Raw genomic sequence first — 18,732 nt, 5'->3', positions numbered from 1 at the left:
CTTTTGATTGGAATGTCATGATTTTGGTTTCTAAGAACAGGCACAAAGAGAACTTGTGGTCTAGACAGACATAGAGTGTTCCTATATCCTGGTAATCCCTACCTCTCATGTCCTGTTTGAGGCAAGGGAAGCCGCCTCCATCAAGCTTTTTCAGTTATCCTGGGGCAACAGTCTCAGTCATCCACCTGCACCCCAGGAGACAAGGACTTGACTTGGACCACCACGTGCTGAAAGAAAAAGGGCTACACTTGGGAACGTTCGAACTCTGGTTCCCTTGTAAGTTTGCCAGACCTCCCTAAGGAACAAACCGAAACCTGCCTTCTCACTTCTGCCCAGGGCTCACTGTATCCTTTAGGAGAGGAGGCTGTGTCCTGTGTGGTACCTGGTACTTGAATACACTCAAAGAGTCTAAGTTGACCTGCACTGAGAGGATTCTGGGCCGTGAAATGAGCACCCACATGTTTTCCTAAACCAAAGATGGTCAGTGGCAGAAATTTTACCCTTAGAGGCTTTCATTTCGGTTGCTCAGTCATGTCTGAGTCTTTGCAACCCCATGGACTGCAGAATACCAGGCCTCCCTGTCCATCACCAACTCCCGGAGCTTACTCAAATTCATGTCCATCAAGTTGGTGGTGCCATCCAACCATCTCATCCTCTGTTATCCCCTTGCCCTCCTGCCTTCAATCTTTCCCAGCATCAGGGTATTTTCAAATGAGTCAGTTCTTTGCATCAGGTGGCCAAAATATTGGAGTTTCAGCTTCAACATGGTCCTTCCGATGAATATTCAGTCAGAACGGATTTCCTTTAAGATTGACTGGTTGGATCTCCTTGCAGTCCAAGGGACTCTCAAGAGTCTTCTCCAACAACACAGTTCAAAAGCATCAATTCTTCAGTGCTCAGCTTTCTTTATAGTCCAACTCTCACATCTCACATCCGTACTACTGGAAAAACCATAGCTGTGACTAGACAGATCTTTGTTGGCAAAGTAATGTCTCTGCTTTTTAATGTGCTGTCTAGGTTAGTCATAGCTTTTCGTCCAGGAAGCAAGCATCTTTAAATTTCATGGCTGCAGTCACCATTTACAGTGATTTTTGGAGCCCCAAAAAATAAAATCTGTCACTATTTCCATTGTTTTCCCATCTATTTGCCATGAAGTGATGGGACCAGATGCCATGATCTTATTTTTCTGAATGTTGAGCTTTAAACCAACTTTTTCACTCTCCTCTTTCTCTTTCATCAAGAGGTTCTTTAGTTCTTCTTCACTTTCTGCTATAAGGGTGGTGTCATCTGCATATCTGAGGTTGTTGATATTTCTCCTGGCAATCTTGTTTCCAGCTTGTGCTTAATCCAGCCCAGAATTTTGCGTGATGTACTCTGCATATAAGTTAAACAAGCAGGGTGACAGTATACAGCCTTGATGTACTCCTTTCCCAATTTGAAACCAGTCTGTTGTTCCATGTCCAGTTCTAACTGTTGCTTCCTGACCGGCATACAGATTTCTCAAGAGGCAGGTCAGGTGGTCTGGTATTCCCATCTCTTTCAGAATTTTCCACAGTTTGTTGTGATCCACACAGTCAAAGGCTTTGGCATAGTCAGTAAAGCAGAAGTATATGTTTTTCTGGAACTCTCTTGCTTTTTCCATGATCCAGCAGATGTTGGCAATTTGATCTCTGGTTCCTCTGCCTTTTCTAAAACCAGCTTGAACATCTGGAAGTTCATGGTTCATGTACTGTTGAAGCCTGGCCTGGAGAATTTTGAGCATTACTTTACTAGCATGTGAAATGAGTGCAATTGTGTGGTAGTTTGAGCATTCTTTGGCATTGCCTTTCTTTGGGATTGGAATGAAAACTGACCTTTTCCAGTCCTGTGGCCACTGCTGAGTTTTCCAAATCTGCTGTCATATTGAGTGCAGCACTTTCACAGCATCATCTTGTAGGATTTGAAATAGCTCAACTGGAATTCCATCACCTCCACTAGCTTTGTTCATAGTGATGCTTCCTAAGGCCGACTTAACTTCACGTTCCAGGATGTCTGGCTGTAGGTGAGTGATCACACCATCGTGATTCTCAGGGTCATGAAGATCTTTTTTGTATAGTTCTTCTGTGTATTCTTGCCACCTCTTCTTAATATCTTCTGCTTCTCTTAGGTCCATACCATTTCTGTCCTTTATCGAGCCCATCTTTGCATAAAATGTTCCCTTGGTATCTCTAATTTTCTTGAAGAGATCTCTAGTCTTTCCCATTCTATTTCTATTTCTTTGTATTGATCACTGAGGAAGGCATTCTTATCTCTGCTTGCTATTCTTTGGAACTCTGCATTCAAATGTGTCTAAACTTTGGCTTTACCTTCTGTTCTTTTCTCAGCTATTTATTTAGAAGCTTTGGCCCAGATGTTTTTGTTGCTTTTAAAACATAAATGCACTTACGTTAATGTTTCCCCCTTTCTTTTCCAAAAGTAAGTTTTTTAAGCAGAAAGAGAGGACAGGACCTTGGATTCTTAAAGGGTTAAATGTAGAAGCCAGAAGTGGCTAAGGAGGGCCTAGGAAGTTAATCTATTTAGCAGTTTTGACCAAGTTTTATCCTTCTTCTACCTCCATCTCTCCTCTTCATCTCATAGCCAGTTTAGAGTTGGAATGTCTCGGAAAGAAAGGAAGCCTGGGAGCAAATATTCCCTCTTGTTTCCCAGCCTGCCTATGCTCCTTTCAGGATGGGAGGAGAAGAGAGGCTCAAGTGTCTTAAAAAGTCATTCACCCATCCAAGCATGTAGTTAGTAAGGATATATATTGAAAGCTTGCAAACCTGGTGCTTACTGGAGAAGGAAGTGGTGATGCACTCCTGTATTCGTGCCTAAAGAATTCCACGGATAGAGGAGCCTGTTGGGCTGCAGTCCATGGGGTCCCAAAGAGTTGGACACAACTGAGTGCTGGTCCAGGTGCTGGAGATTACAGCAGTGAACCAGGCAGCCTATGTCCCAAAGCTTTCAGTTGTTCTCGCCTGGCCTGCATGTTTGTGACTTAACGGTATTGGTGTGAGACAGCCATCCCCTGAGATGTATTGTGATACTGTAATCAGGGCTCTGAACATGGAGTTTGAAGATCTGGATTTAAATGTTTATATTCTCTCTACCTGTGTACCTTGGGTCAAATATCATACCTCTTCATACTTCTGAATTTCCCCTCAGGCAGTAGGAGATAGCAATACTCTCCTCATAGATATGTTAGGATGTACATAAGTGGAGCATCTGGCTTAGCATCTGGCACATCGCAGGCATGCAGTAATGAGCTATCTTCCTTTGATTTTTCTCACTCTGGAATCACAGTGCCTGACACAAAGTAGGAGCCTTATTAAGGGAAGTTCTCTTAGTTAATATCCAGGAGAATTATCTTCCCTTTGCATAGGCAGTCGGAGAAGAACCCCACCCAGGCTTCTGGATGTCATCTGATTCCTTGAATCTCTACCCTATATTTCCTTCCCCAAAACTCTTTCATTGAATGCAGGGTTTCCTACTTTAAGATTCTGTTTAGGTTGAGGTCAGAAACAACCTCAAGATCTGATTAGATGAACTCCATGCTGAGAGATTGCCAAGAGTCAGGTTAAGGATCTGGCTTTGGAATTGGATGTCATCCAGGCCTCACACAAGCCCCAAACAATTACGGTTCCTTCAAGTGCTGACCTGGTGTGACCTGCTGCAGATCCCAAATTCTGACTGGCAGAAGGAGTCAACATTCTGCTTTGGAGAAAGCCTCCTGGACTCTCAGTCTCCGGGGAAGCCTGGGAACAGGAGGATAAAGATCAAAGAAGCAAGTGCCACTCAACTCCTGCTTTTTCCAGTTCTGGAAAAAGAGGAGGAAGGACTTGATGGGAATAAAAATCAAAGATAAAGGGACATTTCGTACTTAAGGTGCTGGTTAGTAAGTACTCCAGCAGACAGCCAGAAGATAGGACTAATTTTGTTTGCTCTTTGTGGGGGTGGTTCTGGCCAAGGCTCCTACTGCTGATATTTTTCTAGCTTACAAAAATAGTATTAACTTGGTTCCAGGTCTGTGCTTGGCTCTGGCAGCCCAGCTGTCCTGAAAGGCAATAACAACCTGATTCCTGTCTCTGTCCCTCTCCCCTCCAGTTTTTCTTCTCTACCAGTCCAACTTCTGATTGTCCTTCACATCTTGAGATCAGGCCATCTCCTCAGGGGGCCTTCCCTGACTCCCCTAAGCTGACTTAAGGGGTCTTTTCTCTCCGCCCCATGATGTGTGAGACTCGCCTCCATTACTGTACACATCACCCAGGTTTGTGTGTGACATCTCATTTACCTCATTTCCAAGTTTGTGGACTCTTTGAGAGTAAGCCCTGTGCCGTTTCATTCTTATATTCCAGCAACCAGCACAGTGCTTTGCAAGTAGAGGATGGTTAACACTGTGCATATTCGGTGATGAATGAGTGAGTGAATGGCATCCCCTCCATGAGGGATGGATACTCAGCTGAGAAATAGGGTAACCTCCCATTACAGAGGTCCTACTGTCCCTGCACAGTAGGCGTACCTGGCTCAAGTCTGCACGAGGCAAAAGGGTCGTGTTGAGCACTCCCTGATCCAGTCTGGGATGTCTGGAAACTCGTGTCCTTTGTGCTCCCTCACATTAGCAGGTGTTGGCCGGGAGCAAACGTAGTGCCTTGGTTTGGCATCACTCTGATTCCAGACACTGGTTTCTTTGCCAGATGTTGATTTGGTTTAAATTGCTCATCTAGGCCAGATGTTGAATTGACTTAAATCACTTGAGGTGCAGAATCAAACCAAAATGCGAATTTTTCATTTCTCCCTCTCCTCCCGTCCCTTCCCCTCTGCTCTCCACTTCCTTCCTTCCTGTCTTTTTGCAGAAGAATTGGTTTAGCCCATCTTGCAAAAAGAACTTCTGGTTCAGTGCCCTCTTAGAGAAAAAACGTGGTTTATTCCAATGAGCAATAAAACTCGCCAACTTTACATCTCACCATTGTCAGTACTCTAGAAGCCATACTGATTCTCAGAGCAGCTTTATACACACTATTATTTTGTTTCCTTTATTAAATAAAACAATGAAGCCCACAAAGACTACCTCACATACCTAAAGTCACATGGTTAACAAGTGGTAAATTCATGATTTAAACCCACGCTATTTGATTCCACACTTCTGATCACTGTGCCTTATGGAATGCATATTTGTTACAGTATGGTCCAGCCTAGGCTTGCATTTGCCCTCAGTTATACTCCAATATCAGAGAAGGCGATGGCACCCCACTGCAGTACTCTTGCCTGGAAAATCCCAGGACAGAGGAACCTGGTAGGCTGCAGTCCAGGGGGTCGCGAAGAGTCAGACACGACTGAGCGACTTCACTTTCACGCATTGGAGAAGGTCTTCCCTGGAGAATCCCAGGGACGGGGGAGCCTGGTGGGCTGCCAACTATGACACAACTGAAGCGACTTAGCAGCAGCAGCAACAGCATATTCCAATATAAAACAAAAAGTTAAAAAATAGCACATGAGAAAGTAGCAAGTATCAAAAAAAGAAATTATTTTGATAAATATTTGTTGATGACTCACTCTACTAGTTGATGGGGGTTTAAGGTACATATGAAAGAGAATTAAACTTCTGGGTACTTGTATCTATTAGTAGTGAAAATAAACATTAAATACACAACACAATTATACATTCCAAGTATATAAGGCTTTGGGAAGATATGGAATGGGCCCAAAACTGAGACTTGAAAAATTGTGAAAGGATTCCTAGAGCAAGTGATGTCTGTAATGTAGTTGCAACATTCCCCGCCCTACAATTTCTTCTCGTGCTTCCCAGGTGGAGCTAGTGGTAAAGAACCTGCCTGTCAATGCAGGAGACATAATAAGAGATGCGTGTTCAATCCCTGGGTCAGGAACATCCCCTGGAGAAGGAAATGCCAACCCACTCCAGTATTGCTTGAAGAATCCCATGGACAGAGGAGCCAAGCAGGCTATAGTCCTTAGGTCTCTGAAGTGACTTAGGACACAATTGCTTCTTGATAAAATGGAATTTATTTAGTTGTTTAAACTTTCAAACTTCAATGAGGCTTTGTTCCTAAAAACAACGACAATATCACTAGTAAAACAAGAACCACTACTCTTATCGGCACCCCACTGTTACTGTAACTGTTTCTTACTTGCCTTCCAAGTGCCAAGTACAGTGGCTAACACGTCACATACTTTATCTGTTGCTTCTCATGATGATCCTACAAGGCAGAAGTTATTTCCCATTCTATACATAAGGAAGCTGAAGGCAGAAAGAATAATATTTCCACCATCCCATAGCTAGTATCATGGCAAGATGTGGACCTGAGACTGACTTCAAAGCTCATGATCTTTTTCTTTATCTCAGTGGTTCTCAACCAGGGGTGATTTTAACTCCTCAGCCCCACTCCCCTGGGACATTTGGCCATATCTGGAGACATATTTTTGATTGTCATTTGGAAAAGAGGAACTGGTATGGCATGGTAGAGGCCAAGAATGCTGCTAAATGCCCTAGAGCACCCAGGACAGCCCCACAACGGAGTTATCCAGCCTCAAATGTCAGCAGTGCTGGGGATGAGGAGTCCTACTCTTAATTGAAACCCTCCCAATGATTTTATTTCCCTTCATCAATTCAGGTGGTTTTTTGTTTGTTTATTTGTTTTTCTGTAGGAACCAGGAAGCAACCCCAATTAACTGTCTTAATGATATGTTAGTACTTCATCAAAATGTTCTTTCTGAAATTAACTCGTCAGTGAAACTAGTTGTGAGATACGAAACTGAAGACTTCTGAATAAGGAGTATAAGACGATTCCTGCCCCTTCTGTCTTTCCCAAAGTCTAACGCTAGACCACTTGTCCTCCTTTCAACACATCAGATACACTTGCCCTCTGGCCTTTGCTTGGGCTGTTTGCTCTGTTTGGGGTGCTCCCCTCCCCCCCACTTCCACAGTCCTACTCATACATGACAAATCGGGCTAAATGTCATTTCCACCGTGGAGATGTCTCCAAACTTAACCTCATTCTTAGAAACCAAGAATCACTCCCTCCTTGTATCTCTGCCGCACTTTCTCCTTTTCCACTTTTCACACCATATCGTGTTTTTTCCTACCCATCATTCAGCATAGAACCACAGAGTCAGTCCTCTGGGTATCGGTGAGTTAATTAAGATAGTAAAAGTGAGAGGATTTTGAAAGATCCAAAACAAGAATTGGTAAATCCAGGTACGGGAGCATTTTAAAAAATGTAGATACTTACGGCCTGCCCACCAAGTATCCTGAGTCTGAGTGTATGAGGTGGGTCCAGAAAACTGCTTATGGGATGGAAGGTGTCACCTGGTGCCCAGGGGAGAAGGCCTGCAGGACAGGTTGGCACCGAGTACACAGGTGAGAAGCAGAGGGATGTGTAGCTTTCAGGTGGACAGATCCGACCAAAGCAGAATGGTGCTAAGAAGGAGCCAGGCCTAGACTCGGATCAGGAGCTGGAGGCAGGAAGGAGTGTATCCAGCAAGAAAGCAAAGGTGGATCCAAAGAGGCAGACTTTCTGTGAGGAATGGAGGGGATTAGAAGAGCAGATAAAGACTTGCTAGCTAATCTAGAAGGAGAAAAGCAGTGTCAGTACCCAAACAGAGTGAGGGTGACTCTGGGAGTTACTGGATGTGAATCAGAAGGGGGAGGAGGAGTTTGTTTGTGTGATTTTTAAGACTATTGTTTTAGAATGAGGTTTGGTTTAATGAGAACCACTGCTGCCTGATATCAGAGCAGCTGCGCGAGACTTGTTGAGGGGCAGAGACGGGAAAAGGGGGTGGGCAAGATAGCTTTGGGTTTCCTGCCCCCAGGCCCAAGGGCTTTCCTGGAACACTGTGCTTCTCTGGATTGTAAGGGATGGGCCATAGCTGAGAGAACAGTCTTTTCTGTGGCCAGAAATCTGGGAGGAATGAGGGCCCATGGGGCTGCAGCTAGCTCCCGTGCCCTACCCTTCTTCACTGCACAACCCAGGATATACAGCCATGAGCCTGCCCTGAAAAGGTTGTTTCTTTAGTTTCTTTATTTGGTACACATGCTGCTCTTTGGATAATGAGTGATCATGGGCTTCAGAACTAAAAGTTTGCTCAAAGACTTTCTATATCAAATTCTTCAATACGAAAACGAGAAAACCAAAGCCCAGAAAAACAGTGAGTCATCAGGGTTGCCCCTCACATTACCATCAGAGTTGGAGTTAGAAACTGAGCCTCCTAATTCATTGGTCAGGGGCCCTGCCCCCATTCTACCACACTATCTCCAAATTAGGAAGAGGAAATGGTTTTGGGTATCTGGGACACTTATCAGTTGTAGAAAATAGGAGGTGAGAAGCAGGTATACTCACACAGGTGCTTAAATGAGTATATATATGTGCAACTGTATGCCCTGCATGTACGCATGTATGTTCCAGTAAATCCCTGCATGTGCATATACGTTGTTACTTCATTCTACACATCATGTCCCACTTAAAGACTGTAATTAGGATCCTAGGTGGCCATCAAATAGGTAAACTAGTTGTTCTAAGCTACACATGAGCAAGTCTCTTCCATTTTGTTATCACAGTCTCCCTGAAAAGCTGGTACTAATAAAAGCACCTGGCATTCAAGGTCCTTCTGGGAAGTTCAAAGCAGTTATTTTTTGTTTCATTCTGTGCCCAACTTTGTGCTGGGCACTTAAATAGTCAGTGTCATCAACTCACAGCTATGCTGAGACATAACATTGTTTTCTGTATTTGACATACAAGGATATCAAGATTTAAAAACTTGTTCAGCATGGCATTTTGATAAATGATAAAGTTGGACCCTAGGTCCAAGTCTTTCTAACTCCAGAGTCTATACGCTTTCTCTTGCTTGCCCTGCAAGAATATTTATGTCTGTCTAGATTATATCTATGACTTTACTTACATTAGCCTGCAGTTACACAAACATATGTCTATATGTAAAGCAGAAGATAGAGTTTCTATAATATTTAACATTCTTCCAGGTAGGTGTGTTTCTAAATCCATTTTATGGATGAGAGTTGAGGCACAGAGTGGAGAAGGGACTTAATAAAATATAATTAAGCCAGCACAGATTTCTGGGGATCTCCCAGTTGTGGGGAATTAAGACCAGGCTTAATGATCAGGCTGGCTATTTTTTGACTGAATGCTGGAGAGATCAGTAATACTAAAGTTGATAAGATTTCATTGATTATTTTTTTGATTAATACTGAAATGGATATTGACACTAAACTTAACTTGTGTAGTGACTTGCTGTTCTAACCACCATCATGGTATTTTTACCTCCATGAATGGTTGAACAAATAGACTCCAGCAGGTAAAGGAATTTTCTTAGGGACACAGGGTGAAGGATTGTATTCAAGACTATGATACTGATCTCTCTCTCCCCTTGACTTTTTGTCTACTTTGGTGAAGATTTTTCATCAAACAATGGAGCAAGTGCTTCCTCCTAAATAGAGCAGAATGTTTTAACTCAGTGTGAGTTCCTGGGCCCGGAGGCCCTGATTTCAAGTAAACCTGTGACCAACTCATCAGCTTCAGAAACTTATCTGGTATCCAGAGGGAATTTTTAACCAGGAGGCTCTACTTATTCTCTTCTGTATTAATATGTGACTGAAAACATGAGCTGTTGTTTTCGGTTGCTGAACTTGGGAACAAAAACAAAGACACAGAATAACCCGGTCCTAGGTTCTGACACCTCCACCACCTGTTAGGAGGACTTCCCACTCCAAGTTCAAAAGGTAGAAGGCTGCTGGAAAAGTGTTTGTTTGGGGGCCTGAGTTCTAAGATTGCACTTGCGTCACTGACTGTGTGAGTAGGCTTACCCTACGGGCCCACTGTTTTTCATGGCACAGGAACTCAACACATGGTGCTTCACATCCATATAATATCCCCAAGTGCTAATGTTTACTTTGGGGCTCGCACATCCGCAGCTGTTGGTGGGAAAATGAACATCTCCAGTTATTGCTCAGTGGCGGCAGCCTCACATCTGAACTGCTGGCTGCTTCCTTATCATCTCTCCACGGGCCTGCTGAATTTCCTTGTTTTCAATTTTCTCTTAACTAAGCATTCATATGAGTCATAATAAAAGGCGAAGAGGAAAGAAAAAAATTTTTCCTACACTGGGAATCTTGAGGATCATCTCCTGGCACCCTGCAACCACTATAGATGTCTAGAGAAACTAAGGAATAAAATTTTTCGCAATATCAAAAAATTGCATTAGTCTTTAGTAAAATCTTTTAGTAGCGTCTCCCCCACCTACCTTGATAACTCTAATTTTACCATGTTCTGTGCTATGATTCTGATGTAAGAATTTGATTTCTGAAGACAATGAAAATGGAAACTCTTGAGGTAACACAAGGCAGCAAGTAAGAACACATAACTGATTCAAATGAATCAGAAATGGTATGGACCTAACAGAAGCAGAAGATATTAAGAAGAGGTGGCAAGAAGACACAGAAGAACTGTACAAAACAGATCTTCATAACCCAGATAATCACAATGGTGTGATCACTCACCTGGAGCCAGACATCCTGGAATACGAAGTCAAGTGGGCCTTAGGAAGCATCACTATCAACAAAGCTAGTGGAGGTGATGGAATTCCAGTTGAGCTATTTCAAATCCTACAAGATGATGCTGTGAAAGTGCTGCACTCAATATGCCAGCAAATTTGGAAAACTCAGCAGTGGCCACAGGACTGGAAAAGGTCAGTTTTCATTCCAATCCCAAAGAAAGGCCTTGCCAAAGAATACTCAAAACTACCACACAGTTGCACTCATCTCACATGCTAGTAGAGTAATGCTCAAAATTCTCCAAGCCAGGCTTCAGCAATACATGAACCGTGAACTTCCAGATGTTTAAGCTGGTTTTAGAAAAAGCAGAGGAACCAGAGATCAAATTGCCAACATCCGTTGGATTATCAAAAAACCAAGAGAGTTCCAGAAACACATCTGTTTCTGCTTTATTGACTATGCCAAAGCCTTTGACTGTATGGACCACAGTAAACTGTGGAAAATTCTTCAAGATATGGGAATACCAGACAACCTTCCCTGCCTCCTGAGAAATCTGTATGCAGGTCAGGAAGCAACAGTTAGAACTGGACATGGAACAACAGAGTCAATTTGGAACCAATTGGTTCCAAATCAGGAAAGGAGTACGTTAAGCCTGTATATTGTCACCCTGCTTATTTAATTTATATGCAGAGTACATCATGAGAAACACTGGGCTGTATGAAGCACCAAGCTGGAATCATGATCGCTGGAAGAAATATCAATAACCTCAGATATGCAGATGACATCACGCTTAGGGCAGAAAGTGAAAGAGAATTAAAGAGCCTCTTGAAAGTGAAGAGGAGAGTGAAAAAGTTGGCTTAAAGCTCAACATTCAGAAAACTAAGATCATGGCATCTGGTCCCATCACTTCATGGCAGATAGAGGGGGAAACAGTGGAAACAATGACAAACTTTATTTTTGGGGGCTCCAAAATCACTGCAGATGGTGACTGCAGCCATGAAATTAAAAGATGCTTACTCCTTTGAAGAAAAGTTATGACCAACCTAGACAGCATATTAAAAAACAGAGACATTACTTTGCCAACAAAGGTGTGTCTAGTCACAGCTATGGTTTTTCCAGTGGTCATGTATGGATGTGAGAGTTAGACTGTAAAGAAAGCTGAGTGCCAAAGAATTGATGCTTTTGAAGTGTGGTGTTGGAGAAGACTCTTGAGAGTCCCTTGGACTGCAAGAAGATCCAACCAGTCCATCTTGAAGGAAATCAGTCCTGAATATTCATTGAAAGGACTGATGTTGAAGCTGAAACTCCAATACTATGGCCACCTTATGCCAAGAACTGACTCATTTGAAAAGACCCTGATGATAGGAAAGATTGAAAATGGGAGGAGAAAGGGATGACAGAGGATGAATTGGTTGGATGGGATCACCGACTCAATGGACATGAACTTGAGTAAACTCCAGGAGTTGGTGATGGACAGGGAGGCCTGCCGTGCTGCAGTCCATGGGGTTGCAAAGAGTCAGACATGATGAACGACTGAACTGAAAGGATTCAAATCCTGATTCTACTTGCTGTCTATGTGACTTTGGGAAGTCGCTTGACACTCCATCCTTCAGTTTTTCCTCCTGTAAAATGGGAATAAAAATCACACCCACCTCGTAGAGTTGTTTGAAGAATAAATGAGGTAGTATTTGTAAAGCACTTAGAACAGTGTCTGTATATTTATGTGTGAGCAGTGGGATCTCAACAGATTTACATTATGAATGATAGAAGTGGGCAAGAGAAATTCAAATTTCCTTTCCTTTATTTAATAAATATGTGATATCTTCCTTTTATGTGCCATGTGTTATTATAGGAGTGTTAGATATGGTATTGAAAAGAAACAAGTTCCTACTCTGTAGAGCTTCTATTTGCTGATGGTGTTGTATCTTGCTGGAAGTGTTCATAAGCTCACATATGTGTATATATTTTATATGCACTGAATGCATGCATGCACATGCACACACATGCACGTGGATGGACATGTTCATGCATGTGCTTACGTGAGTCCATATGTTTTCATTTGTTATACACTTCCATCTGCATATATGTATACATGCTGTGTTTCTCCAAATGCATGTACAAATGTACCTATATCTGCATGCTCTTAAATATGTATGTTTGGCTGAATGTTTGTATGTATGTTTGTATGTACATATGTGTGTGCCAATATACCCACACGCATACACTGGAGTGTAGTGTATGTGTGGGTTTGTGTGTATATGCATATATGCATTCATGTGTCTTTATCAGGTACTGCTAAGTGTTACGAAGATCAGATCTGTGTAAAGCAATGCAGAGTGCCAGCAGTTGCTGCCAGTACAGAGAGTTCTGGAAAGTTTAATCCAGAGTGGTGACATTTGAGGAAACATACCTTAGCAGAGTAAGGGAACATTTTGTGGTTTAAGAAGCAAGTAGCAATTAATTCAGTCAGCAAATATGTTTTAGGCCCATACTTGGCCCTGAGATGCCATACAGGAAACTGGGGCTACCAGGGTGAAGATGACCCAGGCCTTTCTTTAGAGGAGCTTAGCAGCTGGTAGACAAGGCAGACCTCTCATCAGGAAAATCTCACTGGAAGCTGCATCCTGCTTTTCCCAGATGAAAGGGAAGTGTCAGAAGAGTGCAGGGAATAGATCAACCACCTCTGCCAGGACAAGAGAGAGAAGCATCACTTAGGAGGTGGAAATGGGATAAGCATTTCAAGAGGCCAGGACAGAATGTGAAAAATGTCCGAGTGTGATAAGGCCTGACTCCATCAAGGATCCTTTCAGTATGGCAAGCCTGCAGTCCATCTCTGAGGGGAACAGTGAGAGATGGCCCAGAAAGCAGAAGCCATGTACCATAGTATGGGTTCTGAGCTCCCAGCTTTGCCATTGGTTTTTAACAAGTTACGTAGCTGCTCTACGCCTCAGAGTTCTTTTCTATAAATGGAGATGATCCTCTGGAATTGTGTAGACACCTTCTCCTAACACATGGTGAGCCCTTAAGTGTTAGCTCTTCCAGGTCAGAAGCTCAAATGTAAAAAGCCTTGAATTCCAAGTCTAGGAGACTGGATGTGAAAATTAAGTTGGATCAACCATATCTATTCAAGTAGCTTCCTCAGCACTGATTGTCATGTGACAACTATGTCAAGTGTTCTACAGGAAGCATTTGCCTTGAGAGTACGTCTACGGTTTGTAATACCAACAGATGATAATCCAAAAGAAATAGAGCAGTAAAAAAAAATAATAATGATATATCAATTTAACCTTAAAGCAAAAATTTACTTCAAGGGAATGAAGCAGATATTTGTTCTCCCAGGCCCTGGGAATTCAGAAATAACCTGCTTTTTTCTGCCAGGGCTTTGCACTCTTCCTTTACAGCATCACTTCCCAACCTGCAGAAGTGTAGCTGGAAGGCGAAATACATTTCCCCATCTCTGAGTTCCATATCTCAGCATCACTGTTTCTCATCCATCAGGTCTGAGGGTGGCAGTGATCCTTTTCACTGTCTCGTACCCACCCTGATCTTGGCCACTGTCTTTATGTGAGAAGTTTTATCTCTGGTCCTGTCATCTCTCTCTTCAAATCCAAACAGTAATGTACAAAGTCTGCCCGTGCTCACTGTAGTCTGAGATGCTGAATGTTCTTCCAGAATCCTTAAGGATTTCTATGCCCATACTTCTCAATATTCCATGTTCATTTTTTTGGTGGTAATACAAATGTTCCCACATAGCTGCCCTCCGTTCCCATTTTGTTTAGAAATTATTATTTACTGGAGACTGAAAATGGAAAATGCACAGAGGAGCAATATGAAAAAATAAGTCATTTACATTATTTCCAATTCTCTGTAGTAAATTGAAATCATCATCCAGATAATCCAAAAAAAACAAAAATATTTTACTTTGAACATAGAATGACGTAAGTTTTCGTTTGTTTGTACATCTGATTCCTGATCTTATTTACTTATTACAGTGGTTTGAATATGCAGAGTCAATCAAGGATTAATTAAAATGCAGAGTACTGGGTTCCCACAACCACCACTACCATAAATACTGAATAGTAGCTTTGACTGTGGCCTAAACATCTGCCTTGAATCCAGTCCCCACGTGATACTAATGGACTTCACCACCAGCACTTTAAAAGATGTGCGAGGGATGGTCAGAACTCAGGTTGGTTCCAGTCAAAGTTATCTGATGTTTATAACCCAGAAAGAACAAAACTGAGTCCAGGCTAACTGAAGGACTGCTTTTAAAATTTTCTATTTGAAAAGTAGAGCAATAAAGAGCTCTTCCAATCTGGTACACTTACCATAAGTTGGGCACTGCATAAGTGTTTACCTTACAACACTTACAACTCTGGCTATGTACGTTCTTCCCACCCCCATGTAAAGATCAAATGAGACTTACTTCGGTTCAGGCATGTGGGTGGGATGAGAGGAGAACCTTGAAGGTCTATCTGACTCTGGGTCTCCTGTTCTTACCATCAGGTAGCTTCACCCAAGCCTGTGTTAACTGAGTTAGCCATAAACAAATTTTTTTTTTTTTAATGTTGAAAAAAGGGAAAACGTGGTTAACCTTTGAATCAAATGTTCAGGTCTAGGGAAAGCTGAGGTTCTTATATTCTGTTTAAAGAGATTGTGTTAGGCTGTTGAGCTGTGTTATTACAGGTTCCTGGGCTGAATTTAGCCTAGTGAGTTAAAAGCGTACCAGCCTTGTGACTCACCACTGTGAAACTGAGGTGGGGAGGGCGGGCGACTCTGCCACCAGTATCAGTAACATGAGTGAAGACTCCACACACCTTTTATATTCAGGCCTCTCACCACTGAAACTTGTAAAGAAAAACCCACACAATTCGATTCTGTGGAACACATTAAATATTCTTGAATAATATGTGTCTTATTCACACATTGTCTGGTTTACTGTGGTGTAACCTAATTGCCCAGCCTAATGCATGTGGGATAATAATTCTTTCCCCGTGTGCATATCTCTAAATGTAACACATAGAGAATAACATTTAGACATTTAAGTAGATGATTATATTACTGTCTCCCCTACTTAGACTATGAGCTTCTTGCGGGCAATGAATCTGGTCATATTCATCTCCATAACTTCAGAGCCCAGCACTTAACCCAGTAAGTATATACTTCAGTTAATGTTTTTGCCTATAAACATGCTAAGCACTATGCTATTAATAGTGTGGCAAAAAACAGCGATGTAAAGAAGTTCTTAGCCTGAGGACTAAGTTCTATAGGAATTTGGAAAAGGGAGAAGTCTCTCTCAGGAGAAACAGTAAGACAATGGAAAGACAAGATACTAAAATTCTTTGAATAACTTCAGTATGGCAGTAATGTGCTAGGTAGTGTTCTTGCCTGGAGAATCCCAGGGACAGCGGAGCCTGGTGGGCTGCCGTCTGTGGGGTCACACAGAGTCGGACATGACTGAAGCGACTTAGCAGCAGCAGCAGCAGCAGTCTACTTGTATGATCGTCATATCAACTCCAGCAGCTTACACAAGATCACACAACTAGTAATGAGAACCCTAGAATGTCAGCTGCCATAGTCCTTTAGGAAAGTGTGAGGGGTAGCCTTTGAACTGAACCCAGAATAATAAGTATCTTCTCCATTGCAAGCAATGAAATATAAAGTAGTCTGGATGGGGAGAATAGCATTCATGAAGCCACTAGAACGGGCTTGAGAAATGGTAAGCGTTTCGATCTGGCCGAAGTCTGTAATATCTGTAAGAGACTCCTGGAAGACGGGTTATAAGGATCAAATAGGTGGGGAGAAAATGGCAGTACTTGAGCATCATGTTGAAAATCTGTGCTCCCCTCCTCTTCACAGGCATCGTCAAGGCACTGAAGGTGGTTTTAAACAAGATACTTATTCCAAGCAGATGTTTCTATATTTCCCAAAAGTTTGGGAAGAGGAAAGTGCAAAGGAGAAGGAGTAGTCTATAATAGCATTGTACCAGGGGACCTTGAAAGAAATCCAGGGAATTTGAACAGAATACAGGGAATTTGACAGTTTTTCCTCCTCCTCCCCCTCTCTGGACACCTCCTCCACCTTCTTTCTCCTCTTCCACTTTTCTTCTTCTCCTTCTCCTTCTTTTCTAAATTCATTGATTATGCAAAAGTTACTGAAAATTTTGGATGCTCTTTATATTTCTCCTATTACTAAATGTATGAAAGTATCTTTTGAATTTCAAATGAAGTTTCTCTCATAATTGGCAAAATATAATAAATAACTTGTTAACTTTAAAGTAGTCAGAATAATTTATTCAATTTTAAGCTGGGCTTTCATTAAAACTTATTTTATTTAATGGCGGTATCCACTTGACTTGAGGGGCCATGATCAAAAGAGAAGCCCAGAGAATTTGACTTGATATTTCTACCCTTTACACAAGACATTTGCTGATTTGAAATCTGCAGCTGAGATTCTAGCAAGCTAAGCACCAATTTGGTAACCTCCCCAGGACGGAAGGACAACAACTTGAGTTCAGGGATCATTAAGGATGAAGGATACTGGTAAACACTCTAGACTTTTAGTTGGGGCCATAAGAGTAAACTGGAAAAGACAAACTTTACTGAAGCCTGGCTTTGAATCAAGTCAGCACCTAATTAAATGCAGCTAAATCTCTCCCTCTTCAGCTAACTGCAAGAAGCAAAACTGTATTTTTTCTGGAGGAAGACAACATAAGAGGTTCAACTTATACATAAAATTTTTCATTTACAGTTTCTCCACTTAGGTATGTAAAATATAAGAATTTTCATAAATCAAGAGAAAAACCAAACCCACAGATGATTGAGATGTTGGAAGTATTATATTCAAGAAATTATAGGAAAAGATGGAGAATTCAGAGGACTGGGAAGTTTAGAAAGAACCAAATGGAAATTCTAGAGCTGAAAATGCAATAACTAAAATTAACAGCAGATTCAATATAGCCTAAGAAAGAATTAATGAACTGGACAGTAGGTCAGGAAAATATCCATACTGCCACATAGTATACAAAAGGATGGAAAATACACAAGAGTATGAGATATGAGCATGGTAAAGGGGTCTGGCAGAGATAGAATCAGAAGCCTAGAAGGAGAGGAGACATATTATAAAGCAGAAGCTATATTTGAAAAGATAATTTCCAAAAGTTTTCCAAAATGGGTAAAAGAACTCAAGTGAATCATTTTAACATTTGAAAAAAAAAAAAAACTATTAATGCAGTTTCATATTTAAAAAAGAAGAAAATGATAGGATTATTTTAATAGCTGCTTAAAGAAAGACTTTTCATAAATAAAATGTAAGACAGATTCATGACTTTAAAAAAAATCTTGGCAAACGTAGAACAGAAAGGAACTTTCTTTATTCTGATTAAGGGTGCACACAGAACAAAACACTTAATTCAAACATCAGACTTAATGGTGAAGTAAAACTTTCCCATTCTCACCACTTTTATTCCACATTTTAGTGTATGTCGTAGCCACAGCAGTAAGTCAAGAAAAATATAAAGATTATGAGAAAGAAGTACAACTGGTATCATAAATGACATAACACACATATAGAAAATTTAATATTTTATAGATAAAGTATTAAAATCTATAGATAATTTAGCAATATTGCTATTCAAAAAGTCAGGACAGAAATAAATTTGATTTTCATAAAGGAGAAATGTTTATTTAAAATATTAAAATTTTAAATAGCATAATTTACAGTAATATAAAAAAATCCAATACCTAGAAGTAAATTTAATGGCAGATGTTTAGGACATCTATGCACAAATCTATAAAATATTATTGAAAGAAACTGAAGAAGACACAAATGAATGGAGGGATATATGATGTTCATTGATTGGAAGACTCAATATTATAATCTCCTTTTTTTGTTCTTTCCAGTTTCTTACATGGACTCAATGAGTCCAGTTCAAAATTCTAGCAGATTTGTGTGTGAGGGGGTAGAAATTGATGGTCAAATTCTGAAACTTTATGGAAAGAGCCAATAATAAACAAGATAACTTTGGAGAAGAACAAAGTTGGGAGAATTTAATACTACCAGATATATATAAAAAAATTGTTATAAAGTAATAAAGGCTGGTATTATGGCATCGGTAGACAAACCAGGGCTTCCCTGGTGGCTCAGAGGGTAAAGCGTCTGCCTGCAATGCAGGAGACCTGGGTTCGATCCCTGGGTCA

General features: G+C 41.3%; 1 protein-coding gene across 9 annotated transcripts in view; it reads left to right on the top strand.

Moving 5' to 3' along the window:
- Positions 1-18,732, top strand: part of FGGY (FGGY carbohydrate kinase domain containing) — a 504,128-nt gene that overhangs the window by 255,412 nt on the left and 229,984 nt on the right. The gene's annotated exons all lie outside the window — the stretch shown is intronic.

This window comes from Bos indicus x Bos taurus, chromosome 3 (genome assembly GCF_003369695.1).
Source record: "Bos indicus x Bos taurus breed Angus x Brahman F1 hybrid chromosome 3, Bos_hybrid_MaternalHap_v2.0, whole genome shotgun sequence".
NCBI classification, from domain to species: Eukaryota; Metazoa; Chordata; class Mammalia; order Artiodactyla; family Bovidae; genus Bos; species Bos indicus x Bos taurus.
This window is presented reverse-complemented; position numbering and strand designations above follow the sequence as displayed.